The sequence below is a fragment of the Lissotriton helveticus genome, chromosome 1_1 (assembly GCF_964261635.1).
Source record: "Lissotriton helveticus chromosome 1_1, aLisHel1.1, whole genome shotgun sequence".
Classification (NCBI taxonomy): Eukaryota; Metazoa; Chordata; class Amphibia; order Caudata; family Salamandridae; genus Lissotriton; species Lissotriton helveticus.
The window spans coordinates 1,004,916,021-1,004,939,759 of NC_136057.1; the positions used below are offsets into that span (position 1 = coordinate 1,004,916,021).

A 23,739-nucleotide genomic window follows, 5' to 3' on the forward strand; every position below is an offset into this window, starting at 1 on the left:
ATAAAGACGTCTTTTTCAGTGTCTATAATTGTAATGTTTAGTATTTACCGGTTTGTGAATTTAAGTACGTAAAAAAAAGTAAAAGCATTAGACAATTTATTAGGAATAAGTGAGTATTTTGTGGAGTTTGTAAATTTTTGTTTAATCCCTTTACTTGCTTTAATTCCATTATTCTGCTTTGTTCATTCAATTCATTATACAACATAGCAGTTGTAAGTCTGACAAACCTTATACTTCAGCATAGTCCTACTTAAGTAGTTTATTTGAGAACTAATAACTTGTTGAAATGTAATAAATAAAACCGAAGTTCTGGTTCTGTGTAATCATATTTACATTTGGACCTCTGTTTGAGAGTCACTAGCTCTTGGCTCCCTCTAAGCCCTTGCTATTATTTTTTTTAAACGCTGGCGTTACTCAATGCTTACCTTCCATTTTGAAGCGCTAAAGAAAAATTCTTCTGTACCTCTGGATCGAAGAGAGAAGGCTAGTGACCCAAGAAGCGATTTCATCTTGTTTGAATTATATTACTGCAATCTTGCTTTCCTTACGCAAGTATTATAATCAAGTCGTCACATCTGTAAGTTACTTAATGTATCTTATTGTGCTTCTTCTCAACCCAAGTTGGACTTCAACAGGTTACCAGTGAATTCATGGATTTTGTGTAAGGCTATGCATGGTGCATAGGACACATGCTTGCACCTGCCTGAGTAGCTCTTCACCCGTGTGTCCTCTCAAAATTGTCACTCCTTTTCTTAAGCACACTTGGTTGCAACCAGGTTTCTTCGTACTAGAGCAGGCAGACTCCTTTTCTAGGTTCTTGATTCTATTCCCAGTACACTAGAGGTAAAAGACTGCTTATGTGAGTGCAAGGCGAGGGCTGTGCCTATGAGCACAGGGTGCAGAATATACAAAACATCTGGTGCTACTACTGCCAATGCATTGTTTTTTTTAACTTAAGTCGGCATGAACCCTTTTGATAATTTCCCCCACGTCTCCAATCTTTAACTCCTACACCCTTTCCTCTTTTCTTCATTAATCTCCCTCAAGTAAACATCTTCTCTTTCCCCCATTTTCTTATTTCTATTGGTACTGTTCTTTTCGGTCTTATCGCTTTTCGGTCATCTCACTACTACCTCTTGTGTCTTTGCTGTGCCTATGCATGCTTTGATTTTGTGTGCGTTATATTTGTCTTGGTGTGTAAAATACAGGGAAATATTTCTATAGGTGTATTTTTATGCTGGAACCTTTCACAGATGTAATCACCACATGTAAAGTAGCTTCCTCTTCCTTTTTTTTCAATGAAAATTTGCGTTAAGAAATCTCAGGAAGGACTACAGTTGCACTATTATGGTGGACAAAGAATGTAAACTTATACAGTATATTAAAGTGTATACAGCCACTTAAGTATCCCTCCATTTAACAGCAAACATAAGTAAATTAGGTTAACAAAAGTGTGTACAGTGCTATACTGCCATTAGCATAGCTTTGCAGTGTTGGAAGATTCAGGTACATTCATACCCTGGTGCAGTTTCAGGCGAGTAAGACTATGGTTGATATGGTGTGTTTGTGTTAAGTTACAGCAGCCAGAGACCTTAACCAGTAAATGCAGGTGTGATTGAAAGGATTGGTAAGCGTATGGTCTGGCTTGATGGACAAAACTATGATATCTTGTTAGGGTCCACCATTTCTCTTTAAAACAGTATAGTTGTGGTGTGCTGGTTGGACACACCACATTTATTCAAATATACTACTGAGTGTAGCGTCAGCATGTTTTAAATAGATTGTCTTGGAGTTACACGTGTGCTTTCTTGATGTTCAGAAATACGTTTCAGACAGACATTTTTTCCTTCATAAAACAATACAAATGTATTAAATTCAAACATGCAAAGTAATGACATTCTATTTTATTAGTCTTAAGGAGAATAAGTAGACAACTGGCACGAATTTCACTTATTCAAGAAAAATCGCCATAGGAGTTCTCTGTATACTCTAAGATGTCCTGAAAGGGACTTAAATCCAGATTCTATTTATTTAAAGTTTTGTACATGACCAAAGCGGGTATGCGAGCGCTTTACACACGGGTTGCGGAAGACATGGTTAGGTAGCTGTGGGAGAAAAGTAGATAAATATACATCAGGTACAAAATGACATATTAGCTGGTGACACGACGGCCGTATCGAATGCCCGGTATTCTATGAACCCAAATTCCTTGGCTTCCAGTATGGATAATGGATAGATGAACATAAGCAGTTTTTGCTGCGGCTCAGATTTTTCTATGTTTCTGGTCATGTCACTTTATAGTCTTTAAAGAGGTTTAAACTAGCTTGAGAGAACAGAATTTACATATTGCTCGACTTTTGTAGGAAAGGACAAGGGTAGTCATAATATTGCATAGCGGTATGGTCCCCATTGTATTGGTTGAACCTGCTCTCATAAAAAGTGAAGGCACAGAACAGGCAGCAGTAGTAGTAGTAATTAGTGTAAGCTAGCTTCTCACCAAACGTGGGCGGTATCAACACAGTACTTCCCTTACACATCACATGTGTCTTGTAAGTAGGACACAAACAAAAGAGGAAATAAAAAAACTCACCATATCAACTCCATTTGCCAATTTTGGATCTCATAGGAAACAAGGTATAAATGGGAGTTCATACACACAGCGTTGAACACTGTTCCTAGAAAGGACCTAGACAGTCAGAGAAAACTAGGTGTGAAGAGGGTTTGATCTGTGGATGCCATATGCAGAGCTTTCAGTCTGCAACATGAGCTATAAATAATACAGAATTTGTATCTTAAATAACTTATTCATGTTTCAAATTTGAAGTGCCAATAATGTTTGTCTTCCAGTCTTGACTGCGTTTTATAAGTTCACTGTGGTAAACCATACCATCACGGGACATAAAACTTCATATCCTTTGAAGATATCCATGTGCCATGCTTTCACTCAGGCACTGTGGATAGCAAATGCTTTGCAGACTCCAGAGATTGTACTAACGTAATAACAGTGGAATACTGTCCACGACCCTGAACTAACACCATCACTGTGATCATAATTAGGCCTTGGCGGAAGGGATCAAAAAATCTCTGCAGACGAAGTACCGCAAGCGGCAGAGTGCATTAAGTTGTGCCTCTTGGGCTGATTTTTTAGCACTGAGTGTTTGTCCCACACGGTAAAATCTGCACAAATGGAACCACGCACAGCGCAAGAATGCGGCTTCTTTCGGCCGCTCATGTGGATATTCTACTTGAGCGGTAGCTTCCTCAATGTAAACAGAAGATTTCTCAACCTGAGCAGTAGTGACCCTCCGCGAATGCCCTCATTGAGAAATCTTGGCAGGAGGTTGTCTGGAGTAAGATTTTCCTCACTGGCGCACTGAACATTGGCGAGAAAGAGAGGGAATTCACTAAAAAACTCTGTGCTCTATACAGAGTGGGAAAAACTCCACAAGAGGAGCAGAATTTTAGGCCCAGGCCTATTGATAATGCTGGTAATAGAAAACATTAGGAAAGCTGGTAACATGCTTTCTTGGAAACATATTTCCTATATTGCAAGTGTGAACTGAAGGTGGTAGATACTTATGAGATAGGTTGAAGGACTGTTTGAGAAGAATGGGCATTCACAAGATGTGCACTAAAGAAACAAAAAACGGGCCACGTTTGTAGGTAAGGATCGAATAAAATGTGTTAAATATGCACAATACACTGCGGATGGATTTTTAACCCTGCAATCCCCAGAAAGAATTGAAGACGTTAGATGGGCAGAATGTTTAATTGTTTTGAAACAATTACAGCAATCACGCTTCCCACTAGAAGTCAGCAGAAGGAGAACAACCTCCTGGAGGAAACTATTTATTTCTGAGGAGGCGCAACTCTATTAAAAGCTTTACTGTGCCTGCTTTACTTTTCCTGAACATGTTTGCTTGTAGGTGCCTTCCTAAACCACAGTCAGTGTACCAGGGCTTCCAATAATTACTGGATCAAGTAACTGCATAGTCTTCATTGGATTTTCTGAGTTCTTGGGCGAGAATTACAACCTCTTTTACAGGTGTGAGTAATATTGTAAAATATCCGCTTGCCCATGACAGCTTCCGAATCCTACATGTGGGTGTGTGTGTGGGTGTGGGAGGGGGGGGGGGGGGGGGAAGAGGGTCGAAATCAAATTGTTCATTTTGCTGCCATTCACATGGGTGGCAAATTAATAATGCAGTTTTACTATATAAAATCCCTGCTATTAGCTTCTCTGATTATGCCAGGGCTCACGTTATGTTGGGGTTTAGAACCCAAACGATTGGGGTGGATTAATATAGAGAAATATTAATTGTTAATTTGAGCGGTGGACATGCGAGTCTGTGAGCCTGAAAAGGATAAAGGAGGGTTGAGTCTAAAAAGGGTTATTAGGGAGATCATAGTAGTAAAATGGAGTATGAAGATTAGTTAAAGGAGGGGTACAGAGGAGAAAAGTCCAGGAAGTATTATTTTGAAGATCATGGTAGCAAAATGAACGTTTTTGAAGTGAGTCAAGGAAGGATAGAGTAGGGAAGAGTCTAGAAAGGGAGATCATAATAGAATGAGGTTTGGGGAGAGTCAAGGAGGGATAGAGGAGGAAGAGTCAAGAAAGGGTCTTAAGAAGATCATAGTAGTAGAATGGAGGTTTGGGATGAGTAGGAGGGGAGGTAGACGATATATTCAGAGAGGTATAGGATGAAAGTATTGCATTGGAGGAAGTTGAAGGCTTCTTTATTTTTTTCTTACTACAGTAGGAGTTGACTAGTAAATATATAGATACATATATATTAAAATAGGAGCAATAAAATGGTACAGTATAAAGTTTCATATGTGCATGTATGGCTAGACAAATTCAGACTTTCAGTTGTTGCTGTTTGTAAAAATCATTTGTGCATTTTTATTTTCAAAAAATTAACCCCCCCTCCATTTTATTAGTGAAGCACTTACAGGTGGATGCAATTGCTATAATACATACACATTGTGATAAATAAAATAAAACAGACCGATAAGCAACCAATCAAATAAAGCCTATGCAGTCGCCTATAAGCATGTTAAGCATAAAATATATACATATTTTTTAACCATAAGTAATAAATACACATTTTTTAAGCAGACCTAAAGAATATATATATATATATGTTTAAACCATAAGCTGTATACATATATGTACAAAGAAATTCACATTTCTAAATACATACATATGGCCAAATTATAGGTTTATATGCACAAGAATGTGCTTAACATTTGCGTTTGAGCGTGATGGACATGTAGGAAAGAGCCAAGTCCCGAGTAGACTTCTGAAGATAAGATAGTTATGCATGGCTCTTATGTTTGGGGGTAATGAATTCCATAGTTTGGCTGCTTGAGTAGAGAAAGATGTACCACATGTTTTTATTTCTTGTGTGCTGCGGCTTCGAGGCGAGCCTCCTTTGCTGTATTTGGTGACTTTGCTAATGATGAAAGTGGTCCTGTTCCATGTATTGCTTTGTGGGTGATACAACGCAGCTTGAAGGTGGATCTTTTGGCAACCAATGTTAGTCCCTCAAAGAAGGGGAGAGGAGTTGACCTAACGGCTAGGGTGGTCGACCTCGAATCTGGGGAACTGGGTTCAAGTCTTGACAATGACACTGAAAATCCTGTGATTCTGGGCAAATCACTTAATCTCCCCAAGCCTAACAAAAACAAACAAAATAAGTGTGTCCTCCTGTAATGCAACTGGTGCTATGTAAAGCGCTCTGATACCCGATTCGGGTCAAGTTCGCGCTACATAAAACTCTGGAAGAAAAAAAATTGAGTTTGTGGCTTTATATGTAGGAGTAGTCTAGCAGCAGATTTCTGAATTTGTTGTAGTTTTTTCACAGCTGATAAAGATAATCGTTCGTAGAAACCACTGGCGTACAAGAGAGATAGTGGCGTGGGTCTTGTGTGGAAATCCTAGGTGGGGGAACATGTGTCACAGAGTTTTCAAAGTAATGAAACTTGATCTTGCTAACTTGACCACTGGTAATTTCAAGGTCTCTTACTTCCTTGGATATTTTAGGAGGTGGTCCCGGATCGTCACGCCGGATGAAGAGTAGGTCATAATTTTTTCAGTCGCCACATGTGAGTATTTCAGTTTTGGAAGCACCCAATTTGAGGTGGCTCCTCGTCATCCAATTATCAACTGCTCTGGGATAACTGAAGGTTTTTGAATTTCTAATATCGTTGGGCTTTCCAGTTTAAAAAGCAAGTGTGTCTCATCTGCATGGTTATAGCATGTAAGCTGAAATTAATTGAACATTGCCGGTAATGCCTTAATGTAGATGTTAAAAGGCCTGGGTGGGGTGAGAGCCTTAAAAATACCCCTGCCTTTATGAACTATGGCTTGGAAGAGAAAGGGGGAGTATGGATGACATTTGTCCAGTGTTGAAGGAAGACAGACAAGAGCAGTCCCATCTATGACGTCTTCGTAGAGTCTTTGGATGAAAGTGTCATGGTCAAATGTGTTGAAGGTAACTGAAAGGTCTAAGAGAAGTAGTGCAGTGACCCCCTTCTGACCTACTGTGTATTTAAGGTCATCCCAGATAGAGATGAGGGCAGATTATGTGCCTCTTACTGGATGGACTCCTCTTTGGAAGTTCGAAAGTATGGAGTGATCTTCAATGAATTGTGACATATGGGCGAATGCTGCTATATCAGTTTGCCCAAGAAAGATACTGATTACAAACAGCCCTATTTGTTTGAGTCAAGCAGGTCCAGGTTTGTTTTCTTTAATAATGGGCGTGTGTATGCCTTTTAAGTCTCTGCAAAGACTCTTGTAGTATAAAAATTAAGGATTTTTCTTACTGGTGTGGCAGCAGAGGTAGTTGAAAGAATGTGCTTGAAGATTTGTGGTGGACAAAGGTCAAAACAGCAGCCGACTGTCCTGCTTGCTTAGACCAGATCCATAAATTCACTTTGTGATACTTGTTTGTAGGAATGCAGAGGCTCTGTAAGCCTACCCTTGGAGGGGATTGCTGGAAATGGGTTGGTGCTAGTTGTTTTCCTTTGTTTTAAATAGGAGTCCAACATGTCTGCTTTGATTGTGAAATGATTTGGCAGTTTGATAGTAAATTCTTGAGCCATGGGAGGAGTTCTTTCTGTGTATTTACATTTACGAAATTCAGAAGAAATGTTATAACATTCTTTATTTGCACATTTTGCATTTTGAATTCGGTCTGAATAGTACCTTTTAGTGTGATAGGGTTTATGCTGCTGTAAGGTCTAACTGAAAGTCTGGACTGATCTGTATAACTATAGTAGTGTGTTGCACAAGTGATTTTAATGTGTGTAACAAATGTTCTATGCTGTTTAAAAGTGAGTATGAGATGGTATATCAGTGTCTGATGGGTCACAAGTGTGAAGCTGATTTACTGTATGAGAGATGGCTTGAAAGTGTGTGATGGAATGTGGGTGGGAGGAAAGGTTTAAAAATTAAATGCTTTTGTTTCGCAGAGACGCTTGAATTATATAGTGGAAACACAGCTTGCCTAACTGCAGGCACAGAAACGACCAATTTATAACCTTTTACCCCCATAATATATAAGTAGTCATGAGTAACAGCTTACGCTTGCCCTACCAGAGTTCCTTACTACTCAGTGCATAAGCAAAGAATGGCAAGATTTGGGAAATGGGTTGTCTGAGCGAGGGTTAGGGTTTACTCTTTTTAGGTCGAAGCCTACCAGACAGCGAATAAAGAAATCTTTGAGGCATTCAGAAAGTTTCTATGGGAATGCATTTTGTCCACTGCTTACCATTATCGTTGTGGTTAGTAACTCACACTTGCGAGTTTCTATTTCCTGGATTTATTAAGTTGAGGCCTACTAGACAGCAAAGCGGTCTGGTTTGCTAAAGACATCTTGGGGACATTCAGAAAGCTTCCCTGGGAATGAATTCCATCAATTGCTTACCATTGGCCTTGAGGTTTGCAACTCACATTTGCTTGCTTTCTATTTTTTTTTTAGGCTGTCCAGCCTGAGTTCATCCCTACCCTTCAGGTGAAGCATACCCTGTTTCCTTTCACAGTGTTCACTTTCTGTAAACATGCCTAAGTCTTGTTCTTATCTTATCACATTTGCTGTGCACTCAAAGACAAAGGTTAAATGTCAGACTTGGTCTTCCAAGGGAGCTTGGTATTTATTTTTCTCTCTCAGACTTCATAGTAAGAGGGTTTGTGTGACAATAGTGCTCTGAGAGGATTTTTTTCTAGCACACAAAATGAAATTGTAAATGAACTGTGCAGATATTTCACAATTAAGAAAGCATAAATGAAGCATTTTTTTGTAATTCTTAAGTGTGGTGGAAACATTTTAATATGACCAAAACAAATCTGTACACTAGGTAATTGACATTTCCACACATCATGTGTGCACTGTACAGTTTTATCCGTAAAACTGTATGTCTGGGCAAACGTAATGGTCATTTCAAGTAAAAAGATTAGACCGTGCAGTACCATCCCATGCATACTCAACTTTACACCACTCCACACCCCTCGCTTGTCTATCACTATACTCTATGCACTCAACTCTGCACCAACACACTCTTCACAACTGCTCTTTACACCACTTCAGTCTAGGTCACTCCACTCTGTACCACTCCACACCAATCCATTCTATTCTGAAACAATGTACTCTACGCCACTGCCCTCAATGCTGAACAACCTACTCTATGACTTCCCACTGCACTCTACTTCAAACCACTGCACACTAAGCCAATAGACTCCACACCACTACTCAAAAACAATGCACTCAATGCCACTATAAACTACACCATTGCACTGTACGTCACTGCACTTTACGCCAATCTATTCTACTCTACCCCACGGTACTATACTGCACTGCTTTCTATACCATTCTAATCTGTCAATCTTCACCACTGCAATCTATGAAACTACATAGCAACACTGCTCTCTCCGCCGCCAAACTCTACACCACTCACCCTATGTCACAGCCCTCTAATGTATTCTACTCCACTATAATCTAGAACACTCTACGCCACTGTACCCGACTCAACTCTGTCACTCCACACAGTGCCACTATACACCAATACACTCTTCCCCGCACCACTCCATTTCACACTGCCTCACTCTACGCCACTCCACTCTAGGCACTCCACTCTATGACACTTGACTCTACTCTATGGTATGCCACTTTACGTCCCTCCATTCTACATCATTCCACTGTAAGGCACTGTACTTCACGCCTCTACTCTACAAACTGCGTCTAGTCGAAGATGCCTGCTCATCTGCCCTCTAGTTATGTACAGTGCAAACACAAAAGCAGTCTAAGCTGCTGGACTGAGTTTATCGCTTAAGAGTATCTAAGCACTGCATATGAGTGAAAAAAGTAGGCCCGCTGCCACAAAACAGAAGTACAAGATATCTTTTTGTTCTAACCTGAGCTGAGATCCTTCATGATTACCACCTGGTACCAGAAAACTGTCCTAAAATCACATCTTTAAAAATTATCACATTAGGAGAGCAAGGATAAATAAGCATTGGCAAAGCCAATAGGTCTTGAAAATATAAGATCTATAGGCTTTGTTAATATTTTTTCACCATGTTGAAGTGTTACACAGCAATGTGGCCACTGGGCAACTTAGAGAGAAACAATGACAAAGCCAATAGCCCTCTATAGGCGAGGCTGATTGGCTTTCCCAATGCTTGTTTTTAATGGTGGGGCTAGGTGCAGTGCAGCATGTGGGCTGCTGTCTCCCCCCTCCTCCTCCGCTCCTCGGAGCATTGGAAATAGGAGACGCAGAGGGGGAATCGGGGGTGCTAAATGTGTTACCTAATCGGCATTTACTTCTGGTAACAGGTCACCCAGTACCAGGGCCCGTTTTTATTAATGCTGGAGCTTGGAGCAGTGCAGCCTGTGGGCTGCTGTCTTCCCCTCCCTCTGCCCCTACCCATGCGCTCCTAGGAGCATTGGAAATGGGAGACGGCAATGCAGAATTGGGGGTGCTAAATTAGCTGCCTAATTTGCATTTATTACTGGGAACACCCATCACCAGAGCCCATTCTTAATGTTCAAGGCATAGAGAGGTGTCGAACAGGTGCATCGAATGGGAGAGGATGTGGCATTGTTGACAGAGCTGCTGACTTGGGAACCAGGTTCAAGTATCGGCAAAACAATATGATTTCTGGCAAATCACTGAATGTGCTCATGCTTAAAAAAAAAAAAAAAACATGAGGGCATCCTTCTGCAATGTAACTGATGCTCATGTAAATAGCTGCAATACCTGCCGTCACAAGTTTTTGGCACGCGAGACTGCAATTTCTTTTTTGAAATGTACAATGTTAAATTGAAAAAACAGCACTTACACAACAGCTTGAACGGTGCTCATGTAAAGAGCAACAATACGTGCTGGCAAGTTAGGGCCCATACATATGGCGGAACTACAATAGAGGACGTTATGACATCATTTTGTAGTTCCGCGTCTTAGTTTGATTGTTACTCTTTTGCTTCAGAGCCTGTGGTTCAACTGGGGCTCTAGAGCTGGTCCTTCTGCCACTTGGTGTTTGGGCAAACCCAGGAAGGGACTAGACATAGCGTTAATCGGCCAGCTTAATGTAATGGTAATACCGGACCTACTTTGAACTACAAACTGGGACGCGGTGACGTCATTTTGTAGTTTAACGATACAGGACGGTTCCGCGATGTCCTGTTTCAGGCTGAGAGGGTTCCAAACAATGACGAAATGTACGATTTGACATTCATTTATTTAAGACCCTAAGCAGTTACAACAGGGGATCAAGGTAGGTCCCGTTTTTTGATGATGGGGGGATATCCTCTATGAGACGCTATGTGGCTCGAAAAAGAGTCCCATTGACTGATATCAGAAAAGAAGGCGGCTGCCTCTCCGATTGGTGCCTCCCCCAAGTCTCAGGAGTGAGCTTGAGGTACCGACGGAGAGGTGAGTTCTTGTGAGTTCTTGAAATATGGGGATGATTAGTAAGCAAAGAAGCTTGTGGCCTTATTTGGCCTAAGCTGAGTAAGAGCACTTCAATATTAGTGTTTAATACATAACTTGAGGTGATTTTCTGGGCTATTGAGCGGAATAAATGCATTTAAGCTAGAAAAAAGAACAAGCAAGTCTAGAAGATAATTGAATGAAAAATGCTTAGATGAATGATGATGTGTTTTTGAAAACATGATATTATTACACAGTGTGTTATGGTGATTATTGTACTTCACTAGTCGGGTAACATGCCTAGTGGGGACACCTAGAGAACATGGTTTTTTTTCTAATACTGAATCTAGAAATGGAGTAAGTTGACATAAATAACAGAGGGGAGTTAGATGACATTATTAAGATCGGTTGATGGTGAAACAGGATGATGTCTCTACCTTTTGTTTGCATCTTTCAATCCATAGAGCGGGCCTCGTAGACCTGAGCACGGTCCAGGTGAGGTCCATTCCCCTGTCATATCGGGTGAGCAAGGATGAAAACATTTTTCTATAAATATGTATCTTGGGAGGACGTTGGTTTGTGAATTAGTGAACATCGACAGTACAACACATTAATTAATTTATATTTTTTATAGATTCATACATTCCATTGACACGGAGGATTAGTGCGTCGTGGTTGGTACAGGTTGTATCGTTTCCAACCTTTATTATATGTATTTATTAGTATTCACTTTCTTTTGATTTGGTCACTTTTTTGATAACAGTAGCAACTATTTTGAGAGCAGAGGCCCTGATGAAAGCCGAGGGATTTCGTGCCCGTTAGGTAGAAACATGTTGGCCCATTTTGCGATATTATTTGTTCATATTGTTGCTTGCACTGTTCTAGTTTTTAATTAGGGGATGTGCCCTGCTATGCATTAAAGTTTATTTTTTGAGGACATATCATCCTATTTTAACACACCACATTTGTTTATGTTGCACTGCATTTTCACAACCATCATTGATTAGCTATCATAAGACGAATCAGATACCTGTGGACCAGATCCAATACTAACAATTGATTGTGTGGCATTCAGTCTTGATCAAGGGACTAGCCATTTCCACAAGGTGGACAGCCAGATGATATGACTGATCATTAAGTCTTTGTTTGATGGTCATCCACTATTCTGATGGTATGGATCTTGTCGACCAGTATGTGAATATTTTTTGTGTGGCGAGGGTTTCACATTTTTCCAGATTGACAGTTGCTCCCTGTTCTAAGGCTGTTCTATGGTGACTTGGGTACCTTTGGACTTTTTAGTCTTTCAAGACAGCTTAGCCAGATTCGGGCTTTCAGACCCCCTGGTTCCTTTTGTGTTTACTATAATGTGTAGCTGGAGATTTGAAGCAGGCGAAGGTCTTTAAATGTTATATCCCTTTGACCTTCTCTTCACTGTTTGTATTGATAAAGTTAGGGTTTAAACATGAAGTGTTCAACACGTACCTCACAAATTATTGTATCGACTCATTCAAGTAAGTCACTTTTCCAGCCCATTAACTTACATGGAGTCTTATGCCCGTCAGACAACACTTTTTTGTAAAACCATAAACTTTTAATCCCAAATCAGATCCCAGTTGTCATAATCTTCCTGCCGCTTTTTCATTTTTTGGTGCGGTTTATTCCAAGCACTTGCTATCTTGACAGGGTATACTGTTCACATGTTTCTAAGTTTTTTTTTAACATAGATGAAGGTCAAGTTGTTATGTGGGGAGCAGTGTGGAATGCACAGGTAGAATAATGCTGGGCAAATTCCCCTCATCCCACCTTGTGGGTCCCAAACGTTCCTGTAATGCCGCACTTTTACAGAAGTGATTAATGACCCGCTTCTCCCAAACAAGTATCCTCAACGAAACCTAGAAAACAGTGAAGAGGGCCCACAGGCAACATGTGATGTTTAGAAATTCAGCCACTCACTGCACTGGAGAGGACAGGAGTCCCGCCCCACATTAGCATTCCAGTCTTGAAGCGGTCTTGAGCCAGTCTGCGAGCTTTCAAAGCAAATGTCCTCACATGTGGCCAGTTGCCGGCACAGAGCAAGAACCCAGACAAAACTACCTGCTACTATTGTATACGGAAGGCCGGCATGTTTGAAGGGACTTTAATCAGGGTAAAATTAAGTATGTACTGTAATTTAATAAAAATCCTACTGCAATTGTAACTTTCTCCAGGTTGTCGGCAAAAATCGGACTCAATACATGAATTTAAAGTACAGCTGCAGCCCGAGGGGAGGAAGTGAGCGTTTGCAGCTGTACAGAATAACACGCAGCTCAATAGGAGCAACGGGGTGGGCACAAAGTCATGGGGGAGTGGAGCAGGGGAAATTAGAAGGCACTCCAGCTGCCGCCCTGAGCGCCGCTGCTCGCTCCCGCAAGCAAAACGCTGTGGGAATGAACCTTTGCAAAAGAGGTGGGACATGCACCCACCTTTAGCCATTTGCAGGCTACGATAACAAAATGACACATGCAAAAACCAACCCAATGCGTGGAGGGAGTCAGACCCACACAACGTAGTTTAAAGTGCTTACATGAAGCCTTGCAGCGCATGCGCGCTGGCTCAGGCTCACCCTAAAAATAAATAAAACACATAGTATGCAAGGAATAAGAAATTAGTGCTATAATTGACTCCAGATCCAATAATCTGAGTGCACCCCTCTTCCAACAGAAGAGAATCCATTAACTAATCTTATGAATAATGCCTAACATTTACCCTACATGATGTCTTAACTCACTAACAAAAATAATTTTCTGTAGCTTGCTCAGCTGATGAGGATCTGAATGCTACAGCTGCTAGTGGAGCATTGACCCCCCACATTGAAGCCTTACGTTTCTTCTATCAGCCACAAGGACTTTTACTGCCGATATTTTGAATCATTCAGTTCTCATCTTGTGAGGCACTGACTAATATACCCACAATCAAAACAAGCATTTGCAATGCAATAGGTCTCGCATTAGGAAAGTTTGAGCTACTGTTATTGTAAACGTCAAATTTTTTATTTGTGTGTTGGTTTTGAAACCAGCGAAATTAATAGATTTGTCATTTACAATGCCAATAGTTTTAACTTTCGCAAATGTGACACCTATAGCATTTGTACTGCAATGTGTTGTATTTACGTGACTTCGATGTATAGATATTACAAATAACAATGGCTTTTATTTTTTTTTAATAATTAATACTTAAATAAAAGTTATTGTAATTTATAATGGCAATAGCTTAAAGTTTTGTAAATAACTTTTGTGAAGATTATGTTTAGTGTATTTTATTGTGACGACAAGAACAGAAGTGAAATATTGACATTTTTGTGACATTTGTAATAAAGCTTGAAACATTGAGAGAACATATTTGAACCACTTGTTGTTGAATGGTTGCACAGATTGATGTTGTGGTGGCGCTGAGTGATGCTGTGGCGTTCAGTGATGCTGTGGCGTTCAGTGATGCTGTGGCGTTCAGTGATGCTGTGGCGATGCGATAGATAGAGTGAGTGCGATAGATAGATAGCTAGATAGATACAGTGAGGGCGATAGATAGATAGCTAGATAGAGTGAGGGCGATAGATAGATAGATAGATAGATAGATAGATAGATAGATAGATAGATAGATAGATAGATAGATAGATAGATAGATAGACAGATAGATAGACAGAGTGAGGGCAATAGATAGCTAGAGTTGCGGTGCCGGGCACTGTGGAGCGCGACAGCCACAGATGAAGGGCAAAAGTGATTTGCACATGGGGGGTGGGGATTAGAGGCACCAGTTTGGCGATATGGGGAAACACTGGGTTGTGTGGTGCATGCTGCTGTAAGAAGGGGAGAGAAGGCAACTTGTGGCAGCAGAGGCCTGCGTTATGCCCCTGACTCATGGTATGGTGGTCTGCATGGTGCAACAGAGCGTGGTAAAATTAAGCCCTCCCTATCTTAATTAAACTCCGTTGTGTGTACGTTTAAGCTCTTCTGTTGTATATACTCCAAGCAATGCAGGGCACGTTAAATATATAAATAAACACAACAGTTGTGTCCTACTTTCTCATGCTCTCTTAAAAGAAAACAATAAGAACAAGATGAACTTCAAGAGTGTCCAGGCATCCTGGGATTTTGCAAGAGTTTCAAAGTGTAGAAAGTCTAATGCTTGTGGGAGCCCCAAGCAAGAGGTGTCTGATTCTGTTCTGTGTATGCAGGCCGGAAGGAACAGCTGGCTGCCGAGTTTTCGGTACACAGGGGAAGTTTTCACACCGTCTCCTCTTTATGCACCTTCTACCTGAACTCTCCAAGTCATTTGTTTGTGCCATCAACCTCGGATGACAATGATAGTACCTTGTTTTACACTCCTTTTAATCAAGCATTTTTTGATGATTCTAATTACTGGCCAGTAGCTGTTGATCGTACCCTTTTTAATGGAAGCTAAGTTATCAACCTCAGAAGGACGGAGGGTTGGGTTATCTCCGGCCAAATGAAAACCTGTGATTTGCAGATTTCATGATTATTTCTATAGGAGATGCACTAGTTGCTTTCAACATAAAGAATCCATGCCCTTCATTTTTTTCTTTCTTTGTGTCCCCCAATATCAGGGTTCCAGCGACTTCGTAAATCACATCGTGGTTGTGCTGCTTGCAATAAGCAGCCAGTCCCAAGCGGGGGTTGGAGTGTAAAAACATTATCAATGTGGTGAAATGTACACCCAGAGAAAGCTGATGTCTTATGGCCATGGGGTCACGAAATTTGGCCATGGGGGTTGTAAATGTCATGCAGATGTGTTTATTGGATGAGAGTGTGCCGGTTTTATTTATTTTTTAATCATGGGAGAATCCCCCAAACCTCAGCTGAAAATAGGCGGTGATCGTGGCAATCCAGCTTTAAGACTCTGCAGGGAGTGGGCAGTGCCAGTAGCGGAAGGGGCAGCGTTAGTGGTGGAAGGTGAAGATTGATAAAGAAATAATTTGGGACTCCGCACTTATATTGTTTTTACAATGTAAGCACTGCAGCCAAATAAGTTATTTTTTACAACATGGACATGACACCCCTTATCTTCAGTGACATCCGGGCTCTCTACAAAATAAGCTGGACATGTATGCATGCTAAAAGTTCTTCAGGAGCAGTCTTTGGTCATTTTGTAAAGGAGGGATTCGCAAATGCATTATTTGATTAATTGTAAAAATAAAAACACATCGGACGTGAAAAGGCAAAGATGTAAAAACCTACCACTAAGATCTGTCACGCAGTAACATACTCTAATCTTAGTGGGCGCAAATCTTCAGTGGTGTCCATACGTATCACTGAGTGTGTTAATATCACCTGTTAATACAGTGCTTCGAAAGGGCAAGCTCGTGATAGGCGCTACCTACATTTGCATTACATCAGGCAGAGACGAAGCCATAGGATGCGGTACACTGGTTGCGCTCGCGGCGTTCACCTACCTGATGTAGGGGACCAGGGGGTCGACATGGTGGAGGAGGACGGCGGTGATGAAGGAGAAGATAAAGGACGCCAAGGACCAGACCACCAACGCCCAGGGCCAGAAGCACAGGCCATGCTGGAACCACCACATGGCCCTGCCTCCGCCCGCAGATGACGATTCAAAACTATCCGGGGGCTGTTTAGGCTCTTCTGAAACAGCACCTGTGGCACGTAGCGCGTCAAAATGAAATAAACACAAAAACCAAGTACAGAAACCTGGGGGCGGGAGTAGTCCCCAGAGGAGGGCGCGCCGTGCACACTCACAGCGGCCTGGAGGCTCGGAAGCACCGGTGCCTTTTAAGCGCTACCACAGGCTCACCCTTCACAGGCACCGTGGTTACTTGATACAGAATAGCCACGTGAGTGTCCTAAACTGCGGTGTCCTACGGCTGCTCGTCGGAGCTCTCTGCGAGCACTTTCAGTTTCCATTCTCAATTGTAAACATAAAAATAAATAAGAGAGAAATTAGGCTCCATCAATAAAATAAGTCAAGCAGACCTATAAAACTATCTGTGGCGAAGCAGAGTTGCTGACTGAGAAGGACCAGGACAGTCAAAATAAATCAGCCTGAAACAGGGTTCCACACACAGCACTGGAGTGCAGGAGTGAAAAGAACAAGGTTGGGTCTTTACCGTCTTACCAGCCGACAGGAACCAGTCTGCCAATGTGATCGCGGCACTCTGATCTGAATAATACATTGGCGTGTGCCAGAAAGTGAAGTGTTTGTGGGATACTCATTTTACACCCCACAAATTGCCGAAATGCGGAGTCGGCCAAACTTGAAACAAGTGGCTTACACAGTAGAGATCTCTACAACATGTGCATTAACACAGCCGGTCATTACTGTTCCTGTAAATATTAATCTCCTACATGCACAGAATCCATGCCTTTCATAATTACTTTTAGCAGTGTCTCATCTTTAAAACACATTGGTCTTATCCTGGATGTCAGACAAGAAAATATCACTGAAATCTAATTTTTCATTGATGTATTTTTATTATTTCCATATTTGTTGCTTCTGTGCAGATCTGAATTTTGTTTGTAATGCCGTACAGCAGTAAAGACAGATCCCCCTAAGCGAGTGTGCAGCGTCTACACACAACCTCAATACAGCTGTAGCTCTGAATTTCACCACAAGTTACGAGCACAGCGAAAAGCTACGGAGACCATTTTCTCATCTACATTTCTATACACGTATTGATGATTTGGGGAGGGGAAACACACGGCTGCCACTTTAAAACAAGTTCAGTGTGATGCTACGGAGTGCTAGCGGAAGTCAGGCAGCCTTCGTTGGGACGTGGGCGGGGCCTGCAAAGAAACAGGAAGGAACTGCCGGGAGAACGTCCTGGAACCCTGCACGCTGAATGCTGGCTGCCGAGGGACACGCGGAAAAAGCCCGGTGAGGTGGGATGGGGGGGGTGTACGCGCGTGTGTCTGTGTGTGTTCGGGTGTTTCTGTGTGCGCGTGGGTCTGTGTAAGGGGGGGTGCGTGTGTGTTTGCAGTGTGTGTGTGCCTGTGTATGCGTGTGGCTGTGTATGTGCGCATTCGTGAGTGTGGCTGTGTGTTTGCGCATGGGAATATGAGGCACGAGAGGGGCACGGCGCTGTGCGTGCCCACGAGGTGAAATCTGCGCTTCTGCCCCTCTCGTGTCTACATTCCCAGATACGGGCAGCAATAGGTCTCGAGCAGACTCTGCTCGACCTAAAAATGACTAGCGCAATTTAACCTACAGTTTGAGAAATATTTTCATGTGATCATAGAAGTTATGGACACACAAATGTATACAATCACAATGAAATTCAATGATTATGTAACAGTTTTGTAGATGTGCAGGGTGTAATGGGGCGGGGGGTGAAGTCAAGAGAGCAAATAAAGAAGCTCTGAGGGGCACGATGGAAAGTTGTCAGTAACCTTAATAAAATAATATGAACCACAGCTACAAACTGGCACCATTCAAGAATTGCATACTTAAAGCCCAGGAAACCCTTGGGAACATGGAACTGTGCTTGCACAACAGCCAGCATACTTTCGTGTTTCAGATCTACCAGTCTGCCATACTCCCTCTTCAGTCTCCTAGAACACACATCCTTTGTTAAAGGGTTCAAAGCAAAAGATGAGATCTGAATTTCACAATTTTTCTGACAAGTTTGCAGCTTTTAGTCCTGGTCCTAAATTATTGCTGAGGCTTGGGATGCTCAGACGCCATTCAAATTGGCACCTTTGTTTAAAAAGGTACGGTTTTCCATCTCAGTAATCCTACACATTGCCAACATATCCCTTTCCAGTGTATGTCCATGGAATCTTTAAAGACAACCCCTTTAGGGGCAGGCAATTAGAACACTTGTGTGGTGATTTTAACAAGGTCATTACACTCTATGGAATGCCAATTCCCAACGAGGATGCCGACAGGAAATTGGAAGTATTACGCTCCAAACAGATGGGAATGTGCTGAATTGCAGGCATGAAGGTTATCAGACAGTGGCAGCACTCTTGCAGGAGGGGTAATGGGAAAGAAGGATAAAATAATTAATCTAAGCAATGCCTTTCCAGTAGACCGAGCCAAAATGGTCGATATGGCATTTGGTTGCTTCACACTGTTGGAGAATCATACTGAATAGAAGCTAGGTTCTTAACCTTTTGACTTGTATGGCCCCACTTAATCAGGACTGGAACCCAGGGACCCCCACTGAATGAGGTTTGGCTGCCAGGGACCTCAATTAGTCTTTACTCTAAGATAGGGTCATAGCAAAAGCATTTTTTATTTGAATCGCAAAAACAGTGCACAATAAATAGATGGGAGTTTTACGGAATTCAATTGAGTCCACTCATCGTCTACACTGTATTCTGTTTGATGCTCTTGCACTGCTCCCACAAATCAATCCAGGAATACTAATGTAATTGATAGTCTCCAATTTCAAGTACCTTCACATTTACAGAAAGTTTTAAAATGTTCAATTGCACATTTTGCTTCTTTATTAATATTGTTTTTTAATCTGTCAATTCGATTTCATTTTCTAAGCAGTCGCGGACCCCTGAGTAGGCTTCACTGACCCCCAGGGGTCCCAGACCACAGGTTAAGAACCACTGGGTGCACTGGGAAGCAAGGGCTGACAAAAGCATCTGAAAAATTGATGCAACTAGGGGAAAAAAGCTGTTTTCTTTCTAGTGTCCATTTTTCAGATGCTATTGACAGTGCTCATTTCCCAGGCTTGCAGCATCGCTCTGAGTTAAAACTTACACATTATATTGGAGGCTGGAGAACACATCCAAAACAGACCCAAAAAAATGCACTGGCAAAACAAGAAGATTTGCATTTATAAGACGAGTGTTAGGCTATTTGCTTCACCAATACCTGCTTATAAAGTTTTTTATCTTTATTAATGGCTTGATTTTTCAAATTTCACTCAGCTTATTGTATGTGATCCAGCTTAAAATTAACAGAACTAGTTGAGAATTTTTAGGAAAATGCTGGCCATCTAGTTTCGGCACAACTCAGAACTGCAACAAATGTTCTGGTTACGTTGTGCTCTTCAGTAGCTCGGACAGCATTGTATTGCAATACATAGATTCTATGTACTACCTCTATGTGAGGTGCGCTTGTTTACATGGGTAGCAGGATACACCGTGTAAGATTGAAAGTACGCTATCTTTGTTTTGCTCATGTGTGGAAGTGTTTCAGTTTCATTCATGAGGCCCACCATGGGGGTGCTTACCGAGAATTGGGGTACAGAGTGATGGATGAAATAAGTGTGATACACAGAGTGTGATACACAGGCGCAGTTTATGGTTTTCAGTAAGCTGACAAATTTGAGCAGGATTGCAAGTCCCTTTATGGTATTCGAGCAGGATTGCTAGCCCTTTTATGGTATTTGTACAGTTCATAGTTCATTTAACTAGTTAATGCACTGTGTTGTCTATTCTGAGATAGTTAGCTCAAAGTGTATGATCTTAAGAAGACATGGGTTAAAGGGAGACATCTGCTGGGATAGACTTATCCGATATATAAATGACATTGTAAGATGTCAAGAAGCAGGAATAGAATGTAGTTAGTTGGGGCCTACATTGGTGGACTAAATTAAAACCCTCTATTGGCCAGCAGCATGTAGTCGATTTCTTCAGTGCCTGTTCAATTGGTGATGGGTGGCACATTTGCTGTGGACCGGACAGTACTGGCTGAATAACATACCTCTTAGCACTTCTGCCTTTTGTGAATGTAAATGTCAAGAAAAGGGAATTATTATGTAGCCGATAATAGAGCTTAAGACAAAACAAGCATGTGGCTTAGAGTAGGCACTGTTCAGAGAGAGGACTCATACAGAGGATGGAAAGGAAGGAGAGATTTGCTTGAAAGAAATGTGAGTTGACAATCAGATGTTTACTTCATTAGGCTTGTTTTAGTCAAGACTTGAGTGTGAGCCATCACCGCAGCCACCATCACATCACCCAGCATTACCACCAGCTTCATTACAGCCACTTTTACCATCAATTTTCTGCACAACTATATTTGTATCCTTTGCCACATGAACATGTGATATATGGGATTCGCCAATGCTTGTTTTCCATTAGGCTTCTAGGCTGTTGCTTCGCAAAACATTTGAAGCTCAAAACCCAGCATCCGTGTGGAATATGAAAACCTAGTAACAACTGGTTTAAAATATATAGCACTTATACTGCAACACAAACATGAACGAATATGTCATTTTTGAAGCACTAGTCAGAGCTAGCACGTGCTTCAAATCAACATGGAAATGTTCTGTAAACCTTTTTGTCACAGGTAGGGAAAAAAATGGTTGCCAAGACTGGAAATTAACAAAAAATATATATATTTGTACTGAAGCAGTACTTTATCTCAGGGTTTAATGTAGGGAATTGGAAAGACATGCCGGCAGAAGGGCGTTCGGTGCTGTGGGAAAGGATACATTAGATGTTATAAAATGAATATAAAAATGTATTACGTTGCCTCACATGCTAGATGAAAGAGTACATTGCTCTAGTCACAAGAAGTCAATACAAAAAGCTTACAAATATTACTCACAAACCTAGTACCAGAAGTTACATTATACACAAGACCCCCAGTTTTCATTCACGAGTTAATTGATTGTCCCGCAAAGTCACTGCCAAAGTCAAAAACACTATTCATCAATTTAAAAGCACACAAATAAGGAAAACCCCAAAAGTAACGGTGGAGTACGTGCACGGTGTGCTTTTGACAAGGGCAGACCTGAAACGGAGCACACCGGGATGGCCTTTTTGTCCGAAATCCATTTAAAATGTTGACACCGTTGTACGAGTGCTATGAATCGTGTTTGCATCAATGTGTTTAGGTTTAAAATACACACTTTAATGTAAACAAAAGCTCGCCCGGATGCACCACCAGTAGAGTTGAAGATGATTTTGTTTCTACATCACATTTATTGGCGAGTTAAATTCATGTAAATAAACATACACATGGGTTGTGCTCATTTAAGGCTAAGGAAGGGGTGGAGACAACCATCAGAATGGGGAAATACAAAATGATTAGTGCCCTTTCATTGTTCTGCTCCCTTTCATTGCTGTGCCATTGTTGCGCTACAATACATCTCGAGTGTTTTAGTTCGCGCCAAGTTTCTCCATTTAAGCTACAGCTCTGTTTGCATCTAAGGTTTTAGTTTAATCTCAGTTTTACATCGTAAATATTATCGTTTACTTAATTTCAAGTTAATGATTCCCCTAAAGCACATCTTCCTCTCAATTTCCCTCCCTTTTCCACGGCTATTTCTTTAGTGTTTTGGTTTCTTCACCCGGCCTTTTTAATGCAACTTTGCTCCAACTACTTACATTCCTTTGCTATTTAGCTTTGCCACTATCCATCACCATTGTCTTACAAGTTTAATATACACATCGTACACAGTTGATGCTGCCCTCGCCGCTATTTATGTGCTCACTCATCTCGTTTACCATTAACCCACCACTCTGGGTTCCTGTTCCATACACTCAAGTCAAGGTTCCCCTCTCAGTGTGTGTTGGTGCCTCGGTAACTACCCACGACCCTGCCCCCCATCACGCACGAAGGCGTCCATGTCTCATTCCACGATCCCCGCCAGGCACATTATGCCCTCCCACTACTAGGTCCTCTCCGGTTATGGCGCCTTGCTACCCCTCCCATCTCGGGCTCTGCGGCCCGCCCTCCTCCTTGCTGAACGGCGGCCTAGTGTGGGACACTGAGCCTGGGTCACCGATGCTGTGTTTTATAGCAACTGCTCCCGGGGAAGGAGACAGCCGTGTCCTGCCGCTCATCAGGCCAGTGCTGCGGCTGCGCCGGCTCTGGAGTGTGAGCTTGCGCGGTAGGGCACTCACCTCAGAGCGGCTGCGCTGCAGCGGGCCTGCGCCGTGAGGGACCTGCGCGAGCAATGGCGAGCCAGCCGGGGGACGAGCACCGACGTAAGCAAAGGCGCCTGCGCACAACCGTCAATGACGCACTGACGTCATCCTCACCATACGCCGCACTATTGGGACCATCTTGAAACGGGCTGCGACTCCTAGCTAACCAATGCAAACCGACAAAGGACACTCTTTTTGTATCTCCATATTAAGGCTAGGCAAATGACGGGAACCTAACGTCCACACAGTGAAGATTGACTGGTTCCAGCATGGCCGCAGACGAAAGCGACATAGCCGCATGCGCGCTCTTCAGTATAGGGGTCGCAGGCAGCAGTCTTTGATATTTCTTGTCCTGTGTCCCTGTCTTCACCAAATGACGTGTTTTTCAATATGTGACGTGATTCATAAAGTGTTCAAACCAAAACGTGACACCGTATTCTGGGTACCTTTAAGGTTTATAGACAAAGACTGATATTCAGAAATGTTTTCACTTTATCAAAATATAAACGTGCATATGGTACAAGCAAAGGATTTTTGTTTTTAGATAAGCCAAGTTGTCTGTGTCATTTCTGTAATGGTCAGTGCTCCTGTGTTTCAGGGGCTGAGCAGGAAATATACCTGCACGTCATCCGCAGGCCAGGCGTGGCCTGTGGCGTAAAATAAAGGGGAAGCGCTCGCTCAGGGGCGGGACTTCCGACACCAGCACTAGGAGTGTTGTGTCATCTTTTTTCCTGTGTCTGCGTGCCCCCAGGCCCGAGACGGGCCTTTGATCTGCGGTTTGCCAAGCACCACACTGGCAACGAGGTGGGTCGTGAAACTCGCTCTCACTGGCCTTCCGCTCCGTCTGCTGCGGCCGAGCGCTGCAATTATCGCAAGGAACCGCGAGTCGTATGCCGCCGCCCTTGTGCGCGTCCTCCATCACGCCGGTGAGTGAGCCTGCTGCGCTGCAAGGTGCCGC

The 23,739-nt window shown here is 42.3% G+C and overlaps 1 protein-coding gene across 5 annotated transcripts in view; it reads right to left on the minus strand.

Annotated features, from left to right (window-relative positions):
• Positions 1 to 22,890, minus strand: part of NRF1 (nuclear respiratory factor 1) — a 547,404-nt gene extending 524,514 nt beyond the window's left edge. For all 5 annotated transcript variants that reach the window (XM_078677627.1, XM_078677621.1, XM_078677613.1 and 2 more), the window contains exon 1: positions 22,758 to 22,890. The gene's annotated coding sequence lies outside the window, so the exon portion shown is untranslated. The remainder of the gene's footprint in view (positions 1 to 22,757) is intronic.
• Between the last annotated feature and the right edge of the window lie 849 nt (positions 22,891 to 23,739).